This window comes from Gopherus flavomarginatus, unplaced genomic scaffold (genome assembly GCF_025201925.1).
Source record: "Gopherus flavomarginatus isolate rGopFla2 unplaced genomic scaffold, rGopFla2.mat.asm mat_scaffold_844_arrow_ctg1, whole genome shotgun sequence".
In the NCBI taxonomy this organism is placed as follows: Eukaryota; Metazoa; Chordata; order Testudines; family Testudinidae; genus Gopherus; species Gopherus flavomarginatus.
In genome coordinates, this window is record NW_026115166.1 from 4,388 (window position 1) to 23,166 (window position 18,779).

The following is an 18,779-nucleotide window of genomic DNA, read 5'->3' on the forward strand; positions in this document are numbered from 1 at the left end:
CTGTGTGTTAATTGGCCAAGAGGGGCTGTTCTCGCGGGAAAACAGTGGAAAAGGCACCCCATGCTGGAGGACTGAGGTACAGCTATTTAACAGTCCAGATTGTACTCTGGGTAACATCACAGACACTCATTATGACAGAGCCTCTTACAACACAGAGAAAGTAAATCCATGTCCCAGAAATCGAAGACTCCAGACAGAGGGCAAGTGTCCCTGGCACTGCTTCTTGCTGACAGAGAGGTTCAGAGACAGTGCGAGAATCCTGGGGAAGCTGGGAACAGGAAGCATGGGCTGGCTTGGTTCGGTGGAGAAAGGGAACAGGAAGGGCAGGGATATTACTGAATCCAGGATCTTAGCAGTACTAGATGACAGGATAGCACATAGTGCAGCCCATTGGAAAACACAATCCCAACTATACATACAAAATGATGGGGTCTAAATTAGTTGTTTCCACTCAAGAGAGTGATCTTGGAGTCACTGTGGATAGTTCTCTGAAAACATCCACTCAATGTGCAGCAGCAGTGAAAAAAAGTGAACAATGTAGGAAATAATTAAGAAAGTGATAGATATGACAGAATATCTCATAGATCATATTTGTAAAAACAGCAAATAAATCCATGATACACCCACATCTTGAATACTGCATGCACATGTCACCCCATCTCAAAAATAGAAATATTGGAATTGGAAAAGGTTCAGAAAAGGGCAAGAAAAATGATTAGGGGTATGGGACAGTTATGCCAGACCTAACCCCCAGTTTCACTTGAGCAAACAGGAGATATTTGACACTGTGCAATACGGCTCCTGTGCTCTGTTCCCAAAGTGTTCTGCAGCAGAGGAGGGTCTCTGGTATTATGTGTGTCACTGGCCTATTGGGGTGATGCTGAAACAGGACAGGGTACAGATGGCATTGTGGGGGTGGCGTGAACCTTCACTCTTCATTTCCCCTTCCAGGAACAGAAGGGACAGGAACCCTTACCCAGCGAGGTCACAGTCTCATAGTTCTCCTGCATGACATCCCAGTAGAGGGCTCTCTGAGTGGGGTCCAGCAGAGCCCACTCTTCCCTGGTGAAATACATAGCCATCTCCTTGAAGGTCACCAGCCCCTGAAAGAGTAAGAGTCCAACACTAAGGACTTGCTGCCCCACTATTTGTGGCAGAGAAGAGTGAATCAAATGGAAGCTCTGGGTGGATCATAGTCAGGAGAGTCCCACCTCGACCTGGCTCAGAGTATCCAGCAAATGCCAGGGTGAGGGGATGAAGAGAGAGCCCCTTATCTCTCCCAGCATATCCATCACCCCCCTACTAGCCACTGACTGACACAGGAGATGGAGCCCCTAGCAGGGTCCAGGGAGAGCTCGCTGGTAGGATGCCCAACACCCTCCTCATTGTGAGGAGTGGGATATGAAGGGAGAGGCAGCTCCAATAAGCCTGTCTCATGGGTGTCCCCTTTATATCTCACAGCAGCTGATGGTTAATGAGGTCAGGCTCCAGCACTAGGAGTCTGGTCAGTTTGACTAGCTCCATGTAGGTGGGTTATTTTCTCTCTTCACAAATTAGGGCATTTCCACCTCCAAACCTCCTGGGTCTGTTCCTAGAATCTAGGCCACTTAGTAAATAACTCCCAGCAGGTCTGCCACACCCTGGCCTCCTCCTTTCCCCACGCTGTGAATTTCCTGCCCCGCTCCAACCTCCAAACCAGACTCTGCAAACCTTCCCACCTCTGGTGTATTTGCTCTCCCTTTCCTCCAGCAGGAACCCACCAGCAACCCCCCGATAATCTCTACCTGGACTGACTCCACTGCAGCCATTTCTCTTCCCTGTCCCACGCCAGGCTGGGATGAGCTGGAGCAAAACATTCTGCAGCCTGTCTGGGGGAGAAGGGCAGTTGTGGGCGTTTCAGAACCGGTTTTAGTTAATTTCACATCACAATTCCCCCAGGCCCTTTCCCTGCAGACAGACACCCTAGATTCTGTCATGCTGGGAAATGCTCAATCTGTTTATTACAATTTAGACCTGGCCCCTCCTGCCAGGCTAAGTCCACAGACACATTTTAACCTCCCTTCTCTCTCCCCTCACCCCTTCTCTGAACACAAGGCTAGAAAAGAGCAGAACCAAAGGAGTCACTGTGGGGGATTCCCTCAGACACTGACCCCACGGCAGCCACACCCCAGCAGGGGGAATATGGAGTCATGAACTGGCTTTTGCTCTGTCTGATCCTTGTTTTGTTCACTGGAAAGTGGTTCTGCCCCAGGATGCAGCAATACATGTGTCTGGGTGGACTAGAGAGCTGGAAATCTCTCCCCCACATTCATTTCTCCCACTGCCCCTTTCAGCCTCTCCTTCCCCTGTCCTCTCTCCCTGCCCCTCTGGCTGGGACAGTCCCATTCCTGGGGGCTTTGCTCTCCCATGGCTGGATTTCCTCCTGGCAACCGCTAATGGGAGGAGAAATGAGGTGGTGTTGTTTGTGCAGAGTCACTTTCTTGCCAGACCCTAGGACATTCCCTGAGGTCTTTCAGTTACCTGGAGACTCTGGCTCAGAATTTAGTAGTAACAGGGCCCAGGACTGCCCTAGGGGGGCTAGGACCAGCTGCAGAAAGTCATCCCCTGGGCCGGGCAGAGAAGAAGCTTTAATTAAGGTCACTTCCCAGCACAGAGCCCCACTGGGGGAGCAGCAGCTGCCAAGCCTGGTCTCCCAGATCACAATGGAGGCTGCAGCATCTGACCCAGGAAGCTGAACCCCAATATCCTGAGCAGAGAGGGACGGAGTGTATGAGCAGCTTCCCTCCTTTAGCTCTCTGGGGAGAGCAGCTAATGGGAGCCCCTCCTCACAGGGAGAATGGCTGATCTCATTTGACCCACTGTCCATCTGGAATCACTCCTTGTCTTTCCATACAGTGACTCTGGATTAACAACGGTCTCAATGACACCGGATTTCAGAAAGAATGAGTTCAGAACGCTGTGGAAAAGACCATCGTGTGGCAGTGCTGACTCCCTTCCCACCTCCCTCACCCCCGCAGATCTAGGACAAGGACTGGGGGCAAAAATTTTCCAAACGGAACCGAAAGTTCCTGCAGTTTTCAAAAGAGGAGAAAAGTAAATTCTGTGAATTCACACTAACAGTGTTTGCTAAGTGGACAGAAAGTTATCACAGTGACAGGGCACGTGACTGGGGAATGGACTTGGTGACCTGGTGACTAGGAGCCAGGACTCTGGTACAAGTTGACCAGAGAGAAGGATCATGGCTAGCAGCAGCCCCCAGACACCCCCTAGCACCCAGAGCCCAGACCCCCCAGCCAGGGGCCCCAGACACCCCCCAGCCAGGATCCCATCAGATATTCCCTGGGACGCAGCCCCCAGAGTCCCTGGCCAGGGACCCCAGATACCCCTCAAAGCCCCACCGGCCAGAGAACTCCCACCACACCATGATTGCCAGGTTGGGAATCCCAAAGGGTTCCCCCCACCAAGAGCCCCCAGCAGCCAGGGACCCCCTCAAGGGACCCCACCCCCACTGGGACCCCCTCCTCTGCCCAGTGTGACCCCCTGATGCTTTACAGTGCGACCCATCACTCTGCTTCCCTGGCATGCCCTCACCTAGTGCCAGGGATCCCCTCCCCCAGCTCTGTGCACTGGGCATGGCAACAAAACCAGGAACCAGCGGGGGAAGCACAGACAGAGCCCCTGGCACAGAACCAGGCTCCCTCTAACCCTCTGTCCCGCCTCCCCAAGAGACACCCACCCCCACTGTTCTGCAGCCACCAGGCCCCCAGCGATACCCACCTCCAGGACCCATAGCCTCAGGGATGGGCACATCAGAACCACCACCCCCGAAAACCCCAAACCTCCACAACCCATCAACCTGACTAGGGTACCCCCTGCCCAGCCACCCAGAGGCCTCCCCCTACCACAATGCCCCTTCAGCTGCAATCTCCCCACACAGACACCTTCCCTGCCCCTGCAAGTGTTACCTCACAGAGTGTGAGAAGTGGCTAGAAAGTTAACACCACCTCCTGCTGGCCAGTCACACAGGCAGAGGGAGCCTGGGGAGTGCTTCTTTAACAGGAGAATGGAAGGCCTGGAGGGCAAGAAAGATCCACGGGCTGTCACTAGCAAATAATGGCCACCATGGATCCACCCCAGAGGCGGCTGCATCTTAGCACATTGGGAAACAACCCATCATATTCATTTAGAAATAAAACAACTAGAGAGAAGTGGGGCAAATGTTTGGGGTATTTTATATCAATCTTTGAGACACGCAGAGAGAACCCTGTCACAAACGACATTTGATAACATGAGAGAAAACCACCAAGATCGGAGGGGATTTGATGTTACTATTAAATAACTAGTGGAAAAGGGGGACTGTTGGACTGGATTTTATATGACTGTCCAATACATAAACAGAATGTGATGGTCCCGAGGCAACCATTCACGTGAGCAGCTCAGAGCCCTTTGAGGAGTTGATTTAAGGGCGGGGGGAGCTGGAAGGCTCCATGGACAATGGAAGGGGGCCGCAGGGGAATTGGGAAATGGGGTCTGGGCAGTCTCCATGGGGGATGTGCTCCTCCCTTCCCTTCCCTGCCCTGGCAGAGAACGGGAACCTCATCCCATCCCACTCCAGTGGGAGCCATGTTCTGGGGAATGACCCAGGGCAACAATTTCCCACCCAAACAAGGACAAATCGCTGCAGATAAAATGGGTGGGAAAATCCACCCCCCATCGGAGAGATTTTAAATTGACATTTGAGAAGTATGGAGAGAAAAGGGAAAATCAGAGGCAATTAGAGAGCTGATCATTGGCGGGGGGGAGAGGAGAATCTCCCTGGATTTTATAGCCACGTGTGATAATGAGAGAGAAAGGGGGAAATCTTGAGAGAATGTGTGTGTGGGAGGAAGTGGCAAAAACAGGGACAGGATCCAGTTAACTCACCTCCCTCCCACCCCGGGAATGTCCTGGCTGCACAGAGACAGATCTACCCCCCCCACCCCAGTGACCTCCCCCCCCTGCAACTCCGGCTTCTCCTCCCCCCTCGACACCTCCGCCCTCACACCAAAGGGGGGGGCTCTGCCAGCGTCTCCCCCTGAGCTCAACTCCTGCTCCTCCCCCCAGCCCGGATTGTGCCCTTTAGCCCCCCACGAACCCTGCCTCCAGCTCATAGACTCATAGACTCATAGGTCAGAAGGGACCAATCTGATCATCTAGTCTGACCTCCTGCACAAGGCAGGCCACAGAACCCCACCCATCCAATTTTATAACAACCCCTATCCCAGGACCGAGTTATTGAAATCCTCAAAAATAGTTTGAAGACCTCAAGCTGCAGAGACACCACCAGCAAGCGACCCGTGCCCCACGCTGCAGGGGAAGGCGAAAAACCTCCAGGGCACCTGCCAATCCGCCCTGGAGGAAAATTCCTTCCCGACCCCAAATATGGCGATAAGCTAAACCCTGAGCATGTGGGCAAGAGTCACCAGCTAGCACCCAAGAAGGAATTCTCCGCAGCAACTCAGTACCCATCGCATGCAACATCGATGCCTGACCCCCCCTGCCCATCAATTTCCTGCTCTGCGCCCGCCCCTCCCACGCTCCCTGTTACTCCCCCGCCCCGCTCCAGCCCCGCCCCCAGCGCCCGGCGGAACGTTACGGCTGGTCCGGGCAGAGGGAAGGGCAGCGGCTTCAGCGGCTGTTACTGGGCATGCGCAGTGCCCGGGAGTAGCACATTGCTATGGGGAGGGATTTAATACACCGCCCACCCCCGCCTGGCCCGGGGTCCGCCCCTCCCCACCACACGACGGCCGGGCCCCGGCCCCCCCATCCCAGCGGGGCGGGCGGGCGGATCCTCCTGCAGCTCCACTGGTGCCGAGGCGCCTTCAAGGCTTCTCCCAGGCTCCCTGGGGCAGAGTCACTTTCCTGCCCCCCAGCGCCTCTCATTCCCCGGGGGCTCCGGGTCACAATGTCCCACCGCCCTTCCCGCGCCTGCAGCTCCGGCTTCTCCCCTCCCGCCCCCGCCAGCCACACCAAGGGGAACCCCCGGGCCCCAGTCTCTGTCCCCACCTGGATCCCAGCGGGGCCGGGGGCAGATCCTGGCTGCAGCTGAGAACAGCGGCTCCGCTCTGGCTCGGGCAGCTCCAGCGCTGCTGGCAGCACGTGGAGAACCAGGAAGCAGCTGTTCAGCCCGGGCCCCGCGTCACAATGTGCCAGAGCCCCGCCCCCAGGAGCTGCCCCACCCCCGGGCTGTGCCAGAGCAACGCCCCCAGGAGCTGCCCCGCCCCTGGGCTGTGCCAGAGCCCCGCCCCCAGGAGCTGCTCCGCCCCCGGGCTGTGCCAGAGCCCCGCCCCCAGGAGCTGCTCCGCCCCCGCTCTGTGCTGGAGCCTCGGCCCCAGGAGCTGCCCCGCCCCTGCACTGTGCTGGAGCCCCGCCCTGAGGAGCTGCCCTGCCCCCCAGCTGAGCCAGAGCCCCGCCCCCAGGAGCTGCCGCACCTGGGATGTGTCAGAGCCCCGCCCCCTGGAATTTCCCCATGTTGGGTCTCTGAGCTTTGTTCTCCTGCCGCCTTCTTCCCAGCACCCCCTGCTCCCTTCCTGTTTCTGCAAACACCCCCCCTCCCCCGGGACCGGCTGCAGTGCTCGCTGAGGCTGACTCCAGTGGCTGAAGTTGCCTCCATCTCTGCTTCACCTGGAGGGGGAGAGACAAAGAGAGGAGATGGTCCCAGGGTGTGAAACCAGAATCAGGGGGCAAGGAAAGAAGGACTGTTTGGAAAGGTGGGTTTTTTTGTGGGGGGGGGGGTGAGCCAGAGGGATTCAGAAGAAGTTGGGCAGCAGAGGCTCAGGGAAATTGAGGGGAGCCTCTTGGGTGTCTCAGTGTTGCCCAGGGTTTGTACAGCACCTTGCATAATATGGGGTCTGATCTCAGTCATGGTCTGTGCAGCACCTGGGAGCCCTGATGTCTGTTTCCTGATCACAGGCTCTGGGAATGGAGAGAGGGAAACCTCAGCACCTGAAGGTTAATGCAGCCCTGTGTGCAACCCCTGCTAGGGTGATCCGACAGCAAATGTGAAAAATTGGGATGGGGGTGGGGTTAATAGGCACCTATATAAGAAGAAGACCCAAAAATCGGGACATCTAGTCATGCTAGTCCCTGCTGTTCTCATAAGGGGTCGGCTTAGAGAGGGTTTGGCTACACTTGCAGCTGTCCAACGCTGGGAGTTAAAGCTGTCTTCCTACAGCTGTTTAGGGAAAGCGCTGCAGTGTGGACACAGTGACAGCTACCAGCACTCTGTCATGGCCACATCTGCAGCGCTGTTGGGAGTGGTGCATTATGGGCAGCTATCCCAGCATTCAAGTGGCTGCAATGTGCTTTTCAAAAGAGGAGGGTGGGGTGGAGTGTGACACGGAGCGTGGGGGAGACAGAGCGAGTGGATTTTTGGAGCTGACACTGTGTCAGCTCCCTGCCTGGCAAGTTCAAGCCTCCTCCCCCACCCCTCTCTCATTCACTAAATGCAAATAGCCGCCTTTGTTTTTTTTCTCACAGACCAGATAAGCCGCTGATCCAAAACAGACCCCCTCTCCCCCGTGCCCACTCGGCTGCTTCTCTCCTCAAGCAAACACCAGCTGTAAGTTACAGCGCTGTAAAGCCACCACCTGCACTGTAACTCTCCAGTGTAGCCAAGGCCTGAGTTGTAGTAATAATAGCAGCCAAGAATCCGGTGGCACCTTATAGACTAACAGACGTATTGGAGCATGAGCTGTCGTGGGTGAATACCCACTTAGTCAGATGCAACAATAGTCCCATATGGGCTAGTGGTCAGGATTCCTGGTTTTCACCCAGGTGGCCTGGGTTCAACTTCTGGTGTGGGAAGAGTGCAGAGCTTTTGCCCAGAGTGGAGGCAGGAAATGAAAGGAACAGGAAGGGATCCTGCCAGCAGTGGAGTTAGACAGTGTAGGGAGGGGACCCCAGAAGTGGGGGTGGGGCAGTGGTTTGGGGGGAGATGAGGGAAGGATCCCAGCAGTGCGGGAAGTTGACAACCTGGAGAGCACAGGCCTGGAATGGGGACCTGGAAGAGTGAATGTGTCCCTCTAAACCCATCAACTGCAGACTAGGCAGCCTTGGAAGAATTGTGTATTTGTTGGTAAATGTCAATTTCTGTGTAAACACACAACCCAATGGCAAAATATTTCCATCAATAATCATCAAATTCGACAGATGGGCAAAGTAAGAAACATGCTGCTTGAGAACTTATCATGTTGTAGGAGCAGCAGTGATCTGTATGCTCTGTATAACCTGTATGCTCAAAAGGTCTATTAAACTCCCCCAGCTTGTGTCCTTTCCCGCTTTGAATGCCTGTGAAGTGGCTTTCCCACTCTCCTTTGTACCTCCAGTGAATGCCCTTCACCTGGCCCATCCGGCCAGTGGTTCGCTGTGTTACATTCTATTGCACCTCAGGGAGACTGATCTTCATCGCACCGTCCATCGCTGCGCTGTGGGACACTTACCTTAAAGGATCCTGACATCTCCACTGCCAGGCCTGTCCTGGGAGCGTGAGTATGAGTGTGACACCCTCCCCCATCCCTTCTTTTGAGCTTAGCTATCAAGCTAATAAATGTGCTGCTTTCTGCCAAACTCTGGGGGGGAGGGGCATTATTAGTCCTCTCTAAGCTTACTAACTGACCCAATTTTGGGTAACACAAGCAACATTGTTTGATCTGTTATTGTACCAAAGGGGGAGATGGTTGTCTATAAAGGAGGGTGAAGACTAAATGCCTCTGATGAGAATGGGATTTGAACCCATGCAGGCAGAGCATAATGGGGTAGCAGTCCATCACCTTAACCACTCGGTCACCTCATCTGAGCTGTCGAAAAACGGACAGGAGGAGAAATCTAAGGCCGGCAGAGATAGGGACACTAAGGAGTTTTTAAATACTAAGCGAAAGCAGGGTCTGAATGAGCTCCCCTCTCTCACCTAGTGAGGAGCTGGGGAAAGACTTCAGGAACAGACCGTGTTTGCATAGACACACCTACTCTGCCTAGCTATGCAGCATGATGGGGCCGCTTCCCCAAAATGACCAGTTTGGGATGGTCTTGGGTTACAAATGACTTTAGGATTGAGTGGAATGAAATGTTATTCTCCTTCCTGTATGAGTGAAGGGCAGCAGAACATACCTAGTCCGTCCTGATGGAGGGGTAGGTGAGTGAGGAATAGCTTTTATTGGACTGCAGAGAAGTGATTGAGGACGTCACCCTAAACCAGTGGTCCCCAAACATTTCACATTGTGCCCTCTTAGCCATGGCTGTGGCCCCTCGGAAGCCACGGTCAAGAACCGGGGCTGGGAGGAGTGGGGCTGTTGCTTGCTGGGGTGAGGGGTGCGGACAGGGGTAAAGGGGTGGACGCCGGGCTGGGAGCCAGAGTCTCAGGCTGAGGGTGGGGTTGGGGAAGAGCTGTGGCAGAGTGGTGCTCCCTCCCTGCCCTCTATGTGGGCTGGCTCAGGTCCTGAGGTGCCCCCATGAATGTTCCTCTGTGTCCCCCTAGGAGTCGCACCCCACATTATGGGGACCACTGAACCCTACTCGCTAAGCCGGGGCTAATGATGCCAAACCCCCGGGAAAGGGAGAACAAGTGTGGGGGCCCCAGCACCAGAACCATGCCCCTACCTTCTGTCTGTGGCTCTACCCCCTTCCACCCATGGCCCCATCCACTGTCACTTCTGTTCCACCCCTTCCCCCACCAGCCCCACCCTATCACTCCTTTACCCCTGCCTCGCTGTGGCCCTGAGACCAGAGAAGCTCTGTGCCCCTGCTGCAGCCCCCGGGCTGTAGCAGGGAGTGGGAGCTCCTCCAGCCCTGGGGCTGACATAGGGGAGACTAACTTGGCCAGGGCCCCTGATCATGGGCCCCACTGTCCCCTTGGCAGTGCAAGGTTTGGGGAGGCTGAGCCCCCTTGTCATAAACAGATAGCTAAGGGTTAATGTTCTTTTACCTATAAAGGGGTAACACCAGTAACCTAAAACACCTGACCAGAGGACCAATCAGGAAACAAGACTTTTTCAAATCTGGGTGGAGGGAAGTTTGTGTGTGAGTTCTTTGTTCTTTATCTTGTGTCTGTGGCGTCTCGGCTATGAGAGTGATTTTTCTATCTCCTGCCTTTCTAATCTTCTGTTTCCAAGTTGTAAGTACAAAGATAATAAGACAATAAGTTTATATTGGGTTTTTTTTGTATTTACATGTGTGTAGTTGCTGGAATGTTTAAATTGTATTCTTTTTGGATAAGGCTGTTTATTCATTTTTTTCTTTTAAGCAAATAACCCTGTATTTGTCACCTTAATACAGAGAGACCATTTTTATGTCCTTTTCTTTCTTTGTATATAAAGCTTTCTTTTTAAGACCTGTTGGATTTTTTCTTTAGTGGGGACTCCAGGGAATTGAGTCTGCAGCTCACCAGGGAATTGGTGGGAGGAAGAAGTCAGGGGGAAAATCTCGTTGTGTTAGATTTACTAGCCTGACTTTGCATACCCTCTGGGTAAGGGGGAAGAGAGATTAGCTATCTTGGTACTTCTATTTCCAGGACTGGAAACAGGGAGGGGGGAGTCCCTCTGTTTAGATTCACGGAGCTTGCTTCTGTATATCTCTCCAGGAACCCAGGGAGGGAACACCTGGAGGGGAGGAGGGGGAAGGGAAATGGTTTATTCCCCTTTGTTGTGAGACTCAAGGCATCTGAGTCTGGGGGTCCCCCGGGGAAGGTTTTGGGGAGACCACAGCGAGCCAGGCACTGTATAAATCCCTGACTGGTGGCAGCTTTACCAGGTCCAAGCTGGTAACTAAGCTTGGAGGTTTTCATGCTAACACCCATATTTTGGACGCTAAGGTCCAAATCTGGGAAAAAATGTTATGACACCCCTCCCCCCTGAGCCTCCATTACGAGCCGCCCAGGCTACCACTGCTCAGTGTGTGGCCAGTCTCTGTGTTTTCTGCTGCTCGTTCTGGGGAGCCTGGCCAGCCTTAGGGGTGGTGCCCCCCGATAGCCGCCCAGGGCTCCAGGGGTCAAAGGGCACCGTGTGGCAGTGCAAAGGTGCTCACTGCTCTCCCCTGCCCCAATGCTCCTCCATGGGTCCATAGAGGTTTGAGGGGAGTAAGGAGCAACCCTATGTGCTCCATGCGTCCTGGTCACTTTTCCCACTTGGGCTGTGCTGTGAGGGGAGCATCAGAAGCTGCTGCTCTCTGCCCTCCCGCTATGCAGCCCGGCTGAGGAAAGTGACCTGGATGCAGGGAGCTCGGATGATCTCACTTCTTGCCCCCACATCCCACAGCCCCTAGGGGTGCCCAGATGAGCAGCGTTCCAGGGAGGAGTGGGGGGCAGCAATGCCAGCTGCTCCATGCTCACAGGTCAGTCTCCCCATGTGGGTGCAGGAGGGGGTGCAAGGGTTTCTGTGATGCCTATTCTATCAATATCGTCACTCAATACCAGGCACTCAAATTCACCAGTCTTAGTACTTAGACGTTTAGCGTTTGTATTTAAGCACTTCTAAAATGTGTCCCATTTTAGCTGTCTGCTATTACATGATGTAATTGATGGAGACTCTTTCATTTCACTGTTTCTCATCAGAACCTACCTGTACATTATCATCTTCCATCCTCTCCACCTTACTAGGCTATAGAGAATCCCTGTGAATAGTTCCTCTCCTAACGGATGTCTCTGTCTGAACCCTGTGCTCCTCAGCGCCTGTCGGCTTTCCCCAGCTCTGAGGCTGTGTCTACACTGCGCACCTTACCACGGTGCAGCTGTGCCACTCTAACCATGCCATTGTAAGGTGCGCTGTGTGGCCGTCCTTATCGCTGAGAGAGAGCTTCCCCGGCAACAAAGCCAAACTACCTCCAATGAGGGGCAGGAGCTTTGTCACCGGGAGCACAGCTCCACCTATGATGCGCTGTTCACACTGACGCTTTTCATGGCTCAAATTTTGGCATTCGGGGAGTGTTTTTTCTCACCGCAGAGAGACAAAATTTTTAGCAACAAAAGCCGAAATTAAAAAAAACTCCTCTGCAACCTATTTAATTTACCTTTATACAACCTTTATACTGCCTCCAGTTCTGGTATCCTCATTTGAAAAAGATGTTGCGAAATTGGAGCTAGGGCAGCAAAGAGCCACCAAATGTTCTGAGGGCTGGAGAAAAATGCCTTCCAGTGAGCTATTGAAAGAGTTCAACCTGTTTAGCTTATCAAAAGAAGATTGAAAGGTGATTTCATTGAAATGTTGAAGGGCCTTAATGGAGAGAAAAGATTGGGTATTTATGGGCTCTTGAATGGAGCAGAGAAAGGCATAACAAGACCCAATGGCTGGAAAGTGAAAAGAGACAAATTCATATTACAACTGAGGCACAATAGTCAACAGCGAGGATGATTCACCACAGGAGCAAGCTACCAAGGAAAGTGGTGGATTCACCATCTCCTGATGTCATTTAATGAAGACTAGATGCCTTTCTGGAATGTGTTTGCCCCCAAAGTAGCTGATATGTCATACAGGAGGCCTGTGATATGCAGGTTAGATGCTCTAATGGTGTCTTCTGACCATGAAGTCGACTAATTTCTGAAAAACTGAGTGTAGCATTGGGAGCAGCGTCTGATGTTTTCCTGTCTAGCCGGCTTGCTGCCTAGAACGAACGCTCCTTGAGTGGGGTGATCCACAGGGAGTAGCTCAAACCTCCAAAGTGCCTGGCCAGGGGCAGGACATTAGCCCAGCAAGGGAGGGGTGTGGCAGTGACATCACAAAGGCCTTTTGCAGGACCTCAGACTATTGGTCAAAGGTGGTGGGGAGGTGGTGACCTCACAGAGAGATGCTGACATCAGCCAGGCAGGACAGGGGCGAGGGGCCAGGGAAACCTCAGAGACCTCTGTGGCTTTGCTTCAGCACGTTTCCTTCTCCAGGTCTCTCTTTGAGGACTGAGAGGTAATTTGGGGTCATAGACGTGAGCGCCAGGAGGAACCTCTTTCGAGTTTCCTCCTTCCCTTGTAGTGATTTTACTAGGGAAACAGCCGTCCCTGTTTAGAAGGTAAGAGCCTCCTGGAGGTTTGAAACCTGTTCAGTCTGATCTATCTGGTGACAAGTGAATTCTAGGCATGGAAAACACAAGCTTAAGGAGGCAGAATTTTATTGCGCACCTGGGATTTTGTCCCTTAGAATCGCTGGGGACATTAGGGTTTGTCCTTTTTGTTTCACCTCTTCCTCCATCCCTCCCTCCTCTTCTTCTCTTGCTTCTTTTGTCCTTTCTCCTGTTCCCTTCCCAACAACAGGACGGAGGTGTGTGTGTGTGTGTTGCAGGGAAGTCCTCTGCAGTTCCCACTATGGAAGGTTCACCCAAAAATGTGGGACTGAAATAGTGCTCGGGCAGTGATCCCCACCGGTGACCTGGGCCATCCTTTGGGCTCTCTGGTGAGAACCCTCAGCCTCCCGTCCTCCGTCTCTACCCTGATTGGTTGAGCAGGGGGATATTGACAGGGAGGAGACTCAGGTCCTTGTTGTTCTCTTTTAAGATCAAGTAAATAAGTCAGAACCAGTTCTATCTTTGATTAATTTTGCTGCTTCTCTGCATTAATTGTCTCTGAGCAGTTGATGATTCCCTCTAACATTGCAGTTCTCCTCAAATACTTGCTGAATAATTACTGTCACTGTTGTTGGTCTGGAGCTCATCTGAGAGCACAGTATTCAGGTCATTCAATGTCTGAAATTCAAGATCCGATGGTTTGTTTGAAAATCAGGGCTCTTCGGTCCTATTCCCAACACTGCCTCTGACGGGCTGTGTGACCTAAGACAAGTCAATTCTCCTTTCTCAGCCTGAGCTTCTCCCTCTTTCAAGTAGGGATAATAATGATCCGCTCTTACCTACCTCATGGTGGGTGAAGGATGCGGATCCATTTGGGAGTGTCACTAGAAGTAGTGCATAATATGAAGTTTCCCAGATTATGACATAACAGATTAGCTGAAATAGTCTATTTTATTTGTATTTTTTTATTTTGAAATTGTTAATAGTAGCAACGACTTAGCTCAGATTGAAGCATCTTATCTAATGGTTGAGATGTAAGTGTCTCCTCTTTGTGTGCGAGGAGACAATTTAACACACTCTGACAAAGAGGAGATGCTTTTGTTTTGCAACAAAATATTTTTGCAAAGATCTTTCATCCCACTTGTTATGATTTTGAGAAACAAACTGGTTTAGTCTAAATGGGATTTTCGGACAGAAACGGTTTGAATGAAATTTTCCCACCATCTCGATTCCTGGGCTCTGGGGTGTTTTCATCTGTTAGAACAGGAGTCAGAACTGGTTGCTTCTCTTTCTGGCTCTGCCATCGCCTTGTTGTGTAGGCCTTGGGTAGGTCACTTCCCTTCTCCCATCTGTCCAATCGGAACAGGAACAGTTCTCGAACTGTGGGCAGTTTAGAGCCCAAGTGAGATAAGGGGTATTAAAGCCCTCTGTGAAGGAGAAAGGGGAGTTTCACAGTGTTTAGCACCAAGGAATTCTAAAGTTTGCTAAAATGTCTAGTCTGTGGAAACAAGAAATGGTCGGGGCCAAACTTATTAACCACTGCCTTTTTAAAGCCCATTCAAAGATGTGAGTCCCTATCTTTTAGGTACCTGTGGTTCTTTGCCAGCAGCAGAGAAGAGGTTCCTGCCTCCGTTTTTGTGGCCTTAACAAACCAGGTGTTGTGCCCCAGTTCTCGTCTGAGACCCCTGAAAAAGAACATCTTCCCATCCATGAACAAGACAGGACCTATCTTTCAAAGGGGAACAAAAAGACCTCTGGGACTTACAGACTAGCTAGCCTGACTGCCATAGCTGGAGAGATCCTGCAATACATTCTTAAACACTCAGTTTGTCAGCAGCACCTACAGGATGATTTGGTTCTTATGACTAGTGAGCGTGGAATTGTCAAGAACAAATCATTCCAAACCAATCCTCTTTCCTTCTTTGGCAGGGTTCTGGGCCTGGTAGAGGTGAGTAAACAATAGATGGGATCTAGCTTGGTGTTACTAAGGCTTTCGACACAGTCCCATAGGACATTCTCAGAAGCAAACGAGGGAAATGTAGTCCAGCTGCAATCAGTGTAATGTGGGTGCAGAGCTGGTTGAAAGCCAAGACTCCAGGAGCCCTTCTCCATGTTTAGCTGCCCAACGGGGAGGGTGAACCTAGTGGGTCTGGCAGGGATCAGTCCGGTGTCAGGTACTATTCTATATTTTCATGAATGATTTGGAAAATGGAGTGGAGAGCATGCTCCTAAAGTTTACAACTGACACCAAGCACTTTGGAGCACAGGATTGAAATTCAAAACACCCTTAACAAATTGGAGACTTGGTCTTCTTGAGCCAAACTCCATGGTTAGGGCTCTCTCTCTACACTGGGCTGAAGTGAAACCCCAGAGCCAAGCACTCCTCCTGGGCAGTGAGCTCCGACCTTGAATGGTCAGATGCTGCTTAGCACTGTCAGAGCAGCTTTTGCTGGGGGATTCTCCCAGCACTTTCCAATAGCGGGAAGGTATGAAATCCCCATTTGACTGCTGGGGACAGAGCCCGAGAGTGGGGAGCAACTTGCCCAAAGTCCCCAGGAAAAGGAAAACAACCAGCAGAGGAACCAATAGGAAACCCAGCAATGGAACTCAGGAGTCCTGGGGGTGTGCTGTGGTGACCAGATGTCCCAATTTTATAGGGACAGTCCGAATTTTGGGGTCTTATCTAGGATCCTATTACCCCCCACGCAGTCCCGATTTTTCACACTTGCTGTCTGGTCACCCTAGGGTGTGCACATGTGTGGGTCCCAGCTGCTCCCTGCCCCCCTCATTGAAGCAGATGTGCAGGGTTACTGCCCTGGGAAGTGCAGGGCACCAGTGGATGTGGGGTTGGCTGGAGGTAGGGTCTGGCTTCAGGCAGGGCAAGGGCTGCGTGGCTGGCTGGCTTCAGGCAGGGGGGTGCATCAGGGGTTGGCTGGAGACAGGGCAGGGAGGATGCGGCTGGTGCAGGCAAAGCAGAAGGTGCAGGGCTGGCTGGAGACAGAGGCTGACTGCCGGCAGGGCAGGGCAGGGGGTGCAGGGCTGGCTGCAGGCAGGGCGTGGGGCAGGGCCGGTGCAAGGAAGTTTCATGCCCTAGGCGAAACTTCCACCTTGCACCCTCCCCCCCCAGCACCCCTGCCCTGAGGCGCCCCACCCGTGGCAGCTCCCCCCTCCACCCTGAGGCTCCCCTCTTGTGGCAACTCTCCTGCTCTGCCCTGCGGCATCCCCCTCGCCCGAGCTCACCCCTGCTCCGAGCACGAGCACCCCGAGCACGCCGTGGCCGCTTCACTTCTCCCACCTCCAAGGCTTGCGGCGCCTAAGCCTGCCAGGCAGTCAAGCACCCTCCTCTGAGCCACAGCAGCCCTGACAGTTGACAATAGAGGCACCTTAACCCCTGAGTTCCTTCAATGTGTCCCCCTCGGGGGTCCAGCTCCGATCACCAGATACTCGGGGTATGTCTATACCACCTGCCGAATCGGTGGGCAGCGATCGATCCAGCGGGGGTTGATATATCGCGTCTAGTGTAGATGCAATACATTGAGTGCTCTCCCCTCGCCTGCTGTACTCCAGCTCGGTGAGAGGCGCAGGCAGAGTCTACGGGGAGCTGCAGCAGTCAACACACCGAGACTGTGTCATTATAATTGTTAGGCCTGAATAAAGATATAGCAGACAAAACCAGGTATGCTAACCTGACCAAAGTCAGGCTAACAGAGGTTTGTGGGTAATCCCTGAGTGGAAAACACTGAGAAGCGGCAGCATGTCTCACAAGCGCTGGGAAAAAGTGAGATAAGAGAGAAGCTGCATTCCTGGCATAGTACCAGATGTGCTGTGTTCGGGCAGCTCCTTCGAAGAACTGATAAGAGTCCTAGTTTCCCAGCCTCCTTGTTTTCGCTCCCTGGTTTTGTTCTTTGTTTGTTTTTAACTCCCCTACATTTCTAACTTTAGGCATGCATGTATACTAAAGGTATCTAGTTTCTAGTTGTTAGAAGAAGGGGGTGGGTTGCTCCAGTGAATAATTTATGACGCGACGGAACTGTCTATATAGGCTTATACTAAGATGTAAAGAGCAGGCTGGTTCTCTCTGGAGACGAGCTGCTCTCTATTGATGCGTGCACTTGTCAATAAAGAGCTTTTGATCAGACCTTGCTGGTGTTGCCTGTCTCTCTCGCGGTCAGACAACGAACTTTGCCGTCTGGGTTAGAGTCCCTGACATCTTTGGTGACTCCGCCGGGACCCGTCTGACTCTCCTGCGGGGGATCGGACCCTGAGGCAACGCAGCGCGCATCCTCCAGTTTAGAGGAGCCTTGCCTGGTGATCTGATCTCTGCGTTGGCGATAAGGCGTGTTCTGTGAACCAGCTGAAACTCTTGGAAATCCAGCAACGTCCACCTACCCATTGAGTAGGGTCCAGGTTGTCGGGGTTAGAGTCCCTGACTACTTAGGTCTGGGTTAGAGTCCCAGTCCAGGTTTGCACAGGATCCAAGTTGTCTGGGTTAGAGTCCCAGCCTGGGTTTGAGTCTCAGTCCAGGTGTTCAAGTCCCTGGAGAGGTAAACGAGCGCTCGACGCGGGGAGGTGGGGGTTAGAGTCCCTTTACCTCGACCCGGGGAGGAGGGGTTAGAGTCCCTTCATTAAAATGAGACAAGTTGGCAGTAAGTGCCCGGGGGATGCCCCGTTGTCTCTGATACTTAGAGATTGGAAAGAGATTTCTGAGACAGCTGATCTAGTTAAATTTAAGATGAGAAATCTGTGTTGGATCCAATGGCCATCATTTACCTTTCATTTGTCCCCAACTAGAGACTGGCCGGTGGGTGAAACCTTTTCCACAGATAGGAGGAACTCCTTAAGGGATATTTTGGTTGATCTTAGGCCGAGACAAATGGATTACTTGTTTGTATGGTATAATTATAAACCCATGGAGGGATGGGTAGCTTTTGAAGCTGTTTGTATGGAGAGGGAATGCAAAGGGAATCAAAACCAATAGTAAAAGGTTCTACAGCCACATAAATAAGAAGAAAACAAAGAAAGAAGAAGTGGGGCCGCTATACACTGAGGATGGAATGGAGGTTAAGGATAACCTAGGCATGGCCCAACATCTAAACAAGTACTTTGCCTCGGTTTTTAATAAGACTAGTGAGGAACCTTGCGATGATGGAGGGATGATAAACGGGAATGTGGATATGGAAGTGGATATTACTGCAACTGAGGTAGAGGCCGTACTTGAACAGCTTGATGGGTCGAAGTCGGAGGGCCCGGACAATCTCCACCCGAGGATATTAAAGGAACTGGCGCGTGAAATTGCGAGCCCGTTAGCGAGAATTTTTAAGCAATCGATAATCTCGGGTGTTGTGCCGTATGACTGGAGGATTGCTAATGTAGTTCCTATTTTTAAGAAAGGGAAAAAGAGTGATCCGGGTAATTATAGGCCTGTTAGCTTGACGTCTGTAGTATGTAAGGTCTTGGAAAAAATTGTAAGGGAGAAAGTAGTTAAGGACATAGAGGTCAATGGTAATTGGGACGAACTGCAACACGGATTTACTAAAGGTAGATCGTGCCAAACCAATCTGATCTCCTTCTTTGAGAAGGTGACGGATTACTTAGATAAAGGAAATGCGGTAGATATAATTTACCTAGATTTCAGTAAGGCGTTCGACACGGTTCCGCACGGGGAGCTGTTAGTTAAATTGGAAAAGCTGGGAGTGAATATGAAAGTTGTAAGGTGGATAAGGAACTGGTTAAAGGGGAGACTCCAGAGGGTCGTATTG

The 18,779-nt window shown here is 52.2% G+C and overlaps 1 long non-coding RNA gene across 1 annotated transcript; it reads right to left on the reverse strand.

Annotated features, from left to right (window-relative positions):
* Window positions 1-983: 983 nt before the first annotated feature.
* Window positions 984-6,164, reverse strand: LOC127042658 (uncharacterized). The gene is made up of 3 exons (XR_007772003.1): window positions 6,046-6,164; window positions 1,785-1,868; window positions 984-1,103 (listed from the first exon to the last, which is right to left on the reverse strand). It is a non-coding gene; the product is annotated as an uncharacterized LOC127042658 (long non-coding RNA).
* Window positions 6,165-18,779: the final 12,615 nt, after the last annotated feature.